The sequence below is a fragment of the Haliotis cracherodii genome, unplaced genomic scaffold, assembly GCF_022045235.1.
Source record: "Haliotis cracherodii isolate W230 unplaced genomic scaffold, xgHalCrac1.p SCAF_11, whole genome shotgun sequence".
Lineage (NCBI taxonomy): Eukaryota > Metazoa > Mollusca > Gastropoda > Lepetellida > Haliotidae > Haliotis > Haliotis cracherodii.
In genome coordinates this window covers 26,341,205-26,350,441 of record NW_027266266.1, presented here as the reverse complement: position 1 = coordinate 26,350,441, position 9,237 = coordinate 26,341,205, and positions in this window count along the sequence as shown.

The window sequence follows — 9,237 nt, the reverse complement described above, 5'->3', positions numbered from 1 at the left end:
GTCACAGTTATATCACAACGTGGAATCCATCAGCATGTATATTACTCTGGCATGTTGACGAAAACCCTTAGTAAGCTTTGAATAGTGTCACAGTTATATCACAACGTGGAATCCATAAGCATGGATATTACTCTGGCATGTTGACGTAAAACCATGATAAGCTTTGAACAGTGTCACAGTTATATCACAACGTGGAATCCATAAGCACGGATATTACTCTGGCATTTTGACGTAAAACCTTAGTAAGCTTTGAACAGTGTCATAATTATATCACAACGTGGAATCCATAAGCATTGATATTACTCTGACATGTCAAACATTACAACTAAGACAAACCTGGAATTAGAAGTTTAAATCAGCGGATCCTGGCGTAGCTAAGCGAGGAAAATCTAAAAGCTAGTGGCGTCTACTTACTTCCCTCGGCCAACCATGACAACAAAAAGATTAAAATTTAGGTTCAGAAAAGTAAACTCCAATGGCATTTACATGGCACCGATTCTCGGTGATCCAGTTTTACTGTAAATCGTAAAATAAATGCGTCTCCAAAAGAATGCGACCTCAGGCCCCAAGCCAAAAATGTGACACTCCCTCCTCTCAAGCATTAGTGGATTCATATCTTAAGAAAATGTCCTCTGTCCGGTTTACAGGAAAATCCTCACCTTAATCCAAACTTACATTAATCCAATCCCACACCAAACAGCACAGCTGATTAGTGCTGAGTAGAGTATTTCCGCTAAAACAATACATGCGCGCTGACTCGTGTGAGTATTATTTTCATAACTTCATGACTTTACACCAAATGGAATCTGTTTCGACAGATAATCGAGACTGGTTATTCTCTGGACGTGGACGTTTTAAGTTAACTTGTACTGTGCAAAACATTCTGGCGTCAAACAAAAGGGAACCGTTGAATTTGTTAGAACTAACTAAATATACCCCGACAAAGATCACACCAAGGTCTACATATCAATTAATATATACTAATATATACTAATCAGTTTCAGCGCAAGCAATGTCGAGAATTCCTATCTTGGGATCCATTGATTTGAGTTTGGCAGGGTTCGTGTTCGACTTGCAAAATGTCACTAGGGAAATAAAGTTTGCTCACAAGGGTTAAATAAAACCTTCAAAACCTTTGAAAACAGGTTATATTTTGACTTCGTAAAGCTCCGATTATTTTTATCTGTCTATTAATAAAAATTATTGCGCAACAACCGTGTATATCAAAACATATTTTATCCATATAAACAATATGTCTTTTTATCGTGAATGCCCATTTCACATGAAAGCAGCGATTATTATCATAATCTCTTCTTTCAAACTTACTAGAGCGGGAGCGCTGTGTCAAAATATAATTTTTTAAATGATAAAAAAGATTGTTTTTGTCGGCTTTGCCAGATGCCTAGCGGCATATATGAATATTTTCCCTCCATATGGATGAACACTAGCTGTTGCTCTTCAAACCGTCTCGCCAAAACTAGTCTCCGGCTGAAAGGAAGTTTTGACATGACAAAGAAGTCCTTTGAAATAATAAATATTTGGTACTGGCGAACACTAGGTGTCATCGGACTTTTAGTTGACTTGCATGATTATGAAATTTGAAGATATTTGCACGAGAAAAGAGGCAGCTAGTCTCGGGGCGGATTTGTCAATAAAGTCAGTGTTCTGTTTAACATAATCAACAAGCTATGATTCGTCAGTATGAGCCATAGACGGACCTACAGAATTAATGTGCTTAAGCCGTTAAATCTATATTGAACCAAATATTATGTCGATTATTATCGATATCGAGTGTTTAAAAAAATAGAAGATTTGTGCTGTTTTGTCTGCTGAGCTTTGGTGAGCTTTCGATGAAACATAATACATTTCTATATTTTGTCTCTGTGTCTGTCTGATTCCAACTTCGTCTTTTACGATAAATATATGTTCATGTGGCCAAGTTGTTTCAGATGCCACAAGTAGGTATGCTTCTTTGGCGGCCGAATCAGCTTGTTGTGGGTTCAAAGTTTTGTTTTTTGTCCGTTTGTTGTTTAACGCCGCGCTCAGAAATATTCCAGATATATGACGGCGCTCTGTAAATAATCAAGTCTGGACCAGACAATCCAGTGATTGTCATTATGAGAATGGTCACTAGAAACGGCAATTGGGATACGATGACAAGCATCAACCAAGTCAGCGAGCCTGACCACCCGATCCCGTTAGTCGCCTCTTACGACAAACATGGGTTGCTCAAGACCACTTTTAACCCGGATGTGGAATTATGGGTACACATGGTATGTTACACCCAAATGATTATCTATGGTGTGTTCGCACCAAACCACATGTGAAGCAAATACATCTAGTTATTTATATTTCACGACATGATTAAACAGATAAACCGTCAAAAGACCAAACACAACGTTGAACCATATGTTTAGATCATAACATATAATCACAACAAAAGCCATTATTAAGTCATTTAATAAACACCTGTTTAAATAAATACATTTAATTCGTTTCATTAACGTGTTTTTCGGCGAGTCGGTCTCTTTAATATGCTGTCTCTTTATATACATCTCGCATACCTTATATTAAGATACTGCAACTCCCGACAGGGTAAGGAACAACGGGAGTGCAAATCACTCTAAGCGACACCTTCTCCTTAAAACGGAGCCACGCTGTGGGAAGTCGAGGTGAGATATTCATCGCTGACTGATAGATAAGTGAAGATATGACAGGTCTAGAATCGACCGCACCATTCAGTCCGTCACATTGGGTTTTTGACAAGTACATACAATCCTGATCGCCTACTTGAATAACCCATCGCGGCTCCTACTCCACTCAGAAAAACAAAACCCTGTGTAGCCTGTCATAGCTGATTTCCTAGTTACCTTGTATTGAGGTCTTGTCCGTCCCCACCCACAAGCTTTCTTACACTCGTTAAACAGGGCGAGGAAACCTGACCTGCTCGGTGCGCGTTATTTGTGCATTAACGTCGACGCGTTTCGTTACGGACGGTGAGAGGTATCTTGACTACGAGCGACGACCGTCGCGATCCTTTGACCTGGCTCTTCTGTGAGGTCAACAAGAGCTCTTCGAGAGCCATTAGCCACCGCCCTTGTTGCTGATCTCTGACCCCCCAGTAGCTGACCCCCAGGGAGGGAGTCCCAAAGCTTTTGTTTTACCGCTTGAGCAATTTGATATACCTGGCTCAAATGGACTGGCCGTTTAGTCTTAATGGAGATATTGGACGTCAGTCAGCCTCGGCGACGGGTATGGTCATCGTAAAGGACGGTGAATGGTCATTTCTGTCGCACCTGCCGCGTCTCGTGTGCAGGTAATGACCAGGGAAGTGGTCGAAATGTTTGTCACCCGGGTGCGACTTCTCTCGACGTCTTTAAAACACAACGCCGAGTAAAAATGATATCTTCTTTATATCGCGGGATCAACACGGAAAGTGACAACTGATATTGACATCTGATATTGACATGTGATCGCAGGTAAAGATAAGCCCTTAACTCCTGACAGATGCGATACTAGGGGAAGCTGATCATCACAGATAGGGATAATCCCTGAAAGGACCCCGAATCGCCTATTAACGACCCTTAACCTTTCTGCGCGATTGGATAAATAGTAGAAAACAGCTGTTTCCTGTGTTGATGACCATTTGAAAATGAAGTCCGTTGAACATTATCTTGTCATGAAATTACCATGTTAATAATTTGTAAAGCTGTCAAAAAGATGTATTTCTGAAAGACGTCCAGTTAAAGGGAGTTGGAACGAATGTCACAAGTGATTATCGTGCTTTTCACAATGCGAAGACGACTATGTTGCAGCGACAGGTTGCATGGGATGTGCTTTTTGCTGGTTGGTTGGTTTGTTGTTTAACGCCGCACTCAGCAATATTCCAGCTATATGACGGCGGTCGGTAGATAATCGAGTCTGGACCAGACAATCCAGTGATTAATGCTGGGAATCTGGACATATAGTTTATGAGAGTAGGAATCAGATACGGTAATATGACGACACTTATGTTTTCGTGAAGGTAAAAGGATTACCGTTTCATTTGATTCGTAATAGAAGGTTTTAAACATAACCGCGCATTTGACTTGAATAGGTTGCTTGACAAACCGGATCGAACATTTTAAAAACATAATTTGTCCTCATATTTTGCAGGACAGGGCAGGGTTTTGTAGGATCTGTATCAAACTTTCTAGGATTGTTGTGTCCCTAGCGTAGTCCCCATTAACATGGAAGGAAAGGGTGAGTGAATATGATTGTTTTCCGCTTACAGCAATAGATCAGCAATAGATCAGCCATGTCAGCAATAATGGGCTTCACACATTCTACCATTTTGAGGAATCGAACTCGTACTGACTAAGGAATGGTTCAACTGCTAAGCTTCTGTATCGCCCTTAAATGTAGGTGAGGTGAGGTGAAATGGGGTTTAACGTCGCGTCCAAGATTATTGCACTTATCTAGCGACGTGCATGTACGTGTGTGTGTTTGTTTGGCTGCTTGTACTAGTCCGGACTGATGCCGATTTATAGTGCTAGCTCACCGCGATACCATGCCGCAGTTTAACATGTATACACCACTCAGACACAGTATACTGAATCCGAGCCGACCAGTCCTTGTTTTAGCCCCTAAATGCCGAGCGCCAGACAGGGTAACAACAAGTACCATCTTTTAACGTCTTTTGGTGTGACTCGGTCGGGGAGCGAGTGGACGCTCTACCACTAGACCACGGAGGCGGTCCCCTTAAATGTAGGACATAAGATGAAGAAGGTCGTAGAGTTAGCTCTGTACTGGCAAACCATGTTTCAGGATGAGTGTGTAAGTGAATTAGTGAATGAGTGGGGTGTAACGCTGCTTTGAACAGCATTACAGTTATATCACGGGGGAGGGAGTGATACGACTTTACCACGTTTGTGAAATCCACGAAGATGGCTATGGCGAGGATTATTATCAGGACGAAGATGGGATTAGAACCCACGAGTGAAGCAAGTATGTTCAGCGAATTCCCCTAGACGACTGGGCCACCCATGAACCACCCACAGCGAACACAGTCGACATAGGTGGTCTCGGGGACCCTGTCAAAACACAAATGGAGCTAAAATTGTCACAAGGAGAATATTGCCCCAACCCCTCCACGCATTGGCCAACATCTACATACATACAGAGTACTTTCTACGAAACCGGCTTTCTCACTGAGCTACAAAAACGTATGTTTCAGTCCCAAGGAGAAAGGCTCCTACGGATCTTATGAGAACTCTAGGCCTGTCCCTTCAGGTTTGAGGTGAAAGTCTGTTCAACTATTGACTTTCAAAGGAGCAGAATAATTTCTTCATTTGTGAAATTTACACTAAGTTCCAATAGACATCTGGTTATGCTAAGCTAGTCCATTCTTTAAACTCAAATAACCAGATCAGCAACTGTTTGTTCAAATACAGAAGCTAATGGTTTTCAAGAAGATTGAACAATAATGAAATCAAATCAAATTACTTAAATTCTAGCGTAATCCGAAAATAAAACAAGGTTACTCAAGTATCAAGCAAACCCTTTTAATGCATCTCATTTCGCTAACAGTGCCTTTATCAAGTAGACGCCGAATTACAATACCTCATATCTCGTAGTATTCGAGCTGTTAACTTATCTCCCTTGCGTGCAAACAAAATGGCGTCACAAGGCTCATTAAACTTATACGAGATTATGTGATACGGGCGAGCTTATGTGCAGAAAAATACCTCCAATGATGTCTGAGTGAAGATGTGAGCACTGCAACCATTTACCCTCACGTAGCACATCTATTTCCAGGTGAGTTGTCGGTATTCATGATGCAAAGCGACTTTCTTTCATCTGAAGTCGAACTGCAGACGTCTCGTCTGCAAGTGTCGTTACGAACGGCGTTGCGCTTTTGAAAAGTGTTTACACAACGAACACTTACGAATCCGCCCGCCCCTCGACTGGCTGAACGCTATCCGCTTTTAATTCGCCGGCGGTGTCTTTGATGTTAGGTCGCTCACACCTTTTATTTTACCTGCGCTGAAATAGATCACAGCCGCCGACTTATATCGATAATAATTTTAGTCAGTGAAATACATATTTTTCGCATTTTCGTCTCAGCAGTGACGTACCTACCACGTAGCAATAAAAAGAAGTGCGTACACTTTGAAATCGTTACAAAATAAAATAAAATAAAGTACTCTAATGTGTTTTTCTTTCAGTCGTTACTATATACATGATCTATTGTTAACTTACTGGCTGACCCGCCTACCAGTGCCAAAACTGTGGTTGAAGAGTTGGTTCCATGTTGTTGTTTTCTTGATACATTTCTTTTACTCTTTTCGCGAACACCTGGTGTCATAACTGATTTTCAGCGGCCCATTCCTACAATTGTCACAGCTGTTTTGCCCTTTATGCCAAAATGGAACCTGTTTCCGTGGATAATCTGGAGTGGTTATTCTGTTGCACTGACAATTTATATTTTATGACGATATCTGGTTTTGATCACAATAATGAACCTGTTTTATAATTAAAACGTGTTATGTACAGAACGCGGTAAGGATATATCGTGATATCTGTGTTTTAGATATGTTGCACATGTCTGCTTTTGTTTGTGTTTGATAAGCGTTATGAGCGTTTACAAAAATAGGTACTGCAATATGGTTGCTTACATTTTAATTTTTTCCTAGCTACGTCCCTGCCCAGGGATTTAAATCCTTACTTGTGTGAACTTTGTCGTCATTTCCGGTATGACACTTCCGGTATGATTCAATTCAATGTTTTACGGTAACCATGCGAGTAACAGCTGTTCATTACGACACAAGCCACGATCAAACAAGGAAGTAGGTTATTCAGTGTCACCGTTGTGTATGAAGCGACGATTACAAAATATGTGTCTGATATATTCCTGATTGCAGTAATTTCATTTGCTGATGTTTTGAGATATACTCGCACATTTCATCCAAGACTGTTTAACTCAATCATTGGCACTCCCTGTATGAAATCAAGCCACATCACCGTTGTTCCTTTGTAGGATAGGGTGATGAGCTCGACAGTTATGTTTTACGATTCGACACCTCACGATAACACCAATTGTATCATCGTCGTCAACATCGCTATTGTTATAATTTATCATAATCATCATCACCATCAGCAGCAGGGATTGTAGTGTTAAACTGTTGAATATCTGAGGTTAGGAACAGACGTTGTTATTTCTGTCCTGCATTACGCTGTATGTTTCGACATTTTACATCGTACATTGGTCATTTCCTCACAGACCCATTTAGAAACGGAGAGTAGTGTCTGAAGGTCATTGCTGCCTCGTTTTGACATCATACAACTGTAAGGTGGTTGCCTGGAGACCCGGAAGCGGCCTCATGCGCAATGCAGGATCCTCTGGTTTGGGTTCTGTCCAAGATTCGACCAGATAAACCAAAACAACCCATTTGGGCTAACCTCCAAAATACTGCCGACACGTCATGAAACAAAATATTACAGCGGGTTTACATCAATCTGACTAATTCACTTTTAACAAAACTGGCTGTCCTCCGACAATGCACATATCTTACATACAGAAAACATCACCCAACAACCATACTGATGACGTTAAATGAGGTCGTCGGCGTGAAACAAATGCATTGCCTGACACAATTGTGAACACCTAGTGTCATTCTATGATTTCGGTGATCCATTCATATAATTTTCACCCATATTCTACTTTTTAAGCCCAATGGTACATCGATTACTAATTATTCTCTGGCGTTCGCCTTTTATATTCTCTGTTACTGAAGGTTTATAATAAGAATAAATATTATTTGGATATCATTTCTTCTTAGTCTTTCGTACTCTGAAACTTTTCAAACAGTTATCAATGTGTAGGGTTCTGGAATTGTGTTTGTTTGTTGTTTAACGCCGTACTCAGCAATATTCTAGCTGAATGACGACGGTCTGTAAATAATCGAGTCTAAACCAGGCCATCTAGTAATTGCCATCATGAGCATCGATCGACGCCATTGGGATAAGATGACATACATCAACCAAGTGACCACCCGATCCCGTTAGTCGCCTCTTACGACAAGCATAGTCGCCTTTTATGGCAATCATGGATTGCTGAAGACCTATTCTCTACCCGGATCTTCTCAGGTCGGCTCTGGTATTAGACAACATTGGGGATGCCTGTTAACTTGCCTTTGTTGACTAAAGAAATGATTCATGTCACAATATGAAAATGAACCATTATAAGGAAAAAACTAAGGAATCACAATACATAACAAATACAGAATGCAGACGTTTAACATTTGTTCACCAGAATAATTCAAAACTAAGGAAATAGGTGAGTAATTATTTTATCTTGTATCATTTCTATAGAATTTTCATGCCTCAAATATGTTTTCCGTTACTTAGTATAATAGGGGGCACGGGTGGCCCAAGCGTGTAAGGCGCCATATTTTGCTGTGCAGAGTTGCGTCCCTTTATGGTCGTGGGTTCGAATCCCGGTCCGCCCTGATTATGTTTCTAAGTTTGTCAGACCCATATCCGTGCTCGTTGGTTTCACCAAAGTGGTAAACGTCTGATATCTGTATCATTTCGGGCTTTCCTCCCACATTAAGCTGAAACGCCGTGATATAGCTGGAATAGTGTTCAAAGCGGGTTAAACCTAACTCAGTGTTAAACTAATATAAGTTTCATTATCTATTTTAGGATTTAAATAGTCTGTCCGAGATCAACACTTGTTGATCATGGAAAACATGTGAGTGAGGCAGTGAGTGTTGGTCAATACCGCATTCAGCAATACTCAAGGAGAGACTTAAAGCCTGTCCAACGGTCCACGCTATCGGGGTACGATGACATGCTAGCGCCCAAGTCACCGTGTCTGACCACCCGATCCCACTATAGCGAGCCCTGGTGACAATCTGGATAGGATCTATTCTCGCCCGCATTCCCAACAGGGAAGCATATCGACATTGGATGAACGTTACCTTCTATAGCATTACAGACTGAGTATTATCAAGATTTCAACCTGGAAGATAATTTAATTCCATGGAAATACACATTATATAGTATGAGTAAAGAAACTATAACGCCGAACGGCAATATCTGGGCCACTTAGCCGCGAAAATATGCTACCAACTTCAGCCATTATTGAATTAATTCATGTAGACATATACTTTAAACTGCCTTGAACGAGTTGAGACGCACCGTCTTCGTAAATCTTTCCAAAGTTTCAGTTTTCAATTTCGGCGTCTTAGATAC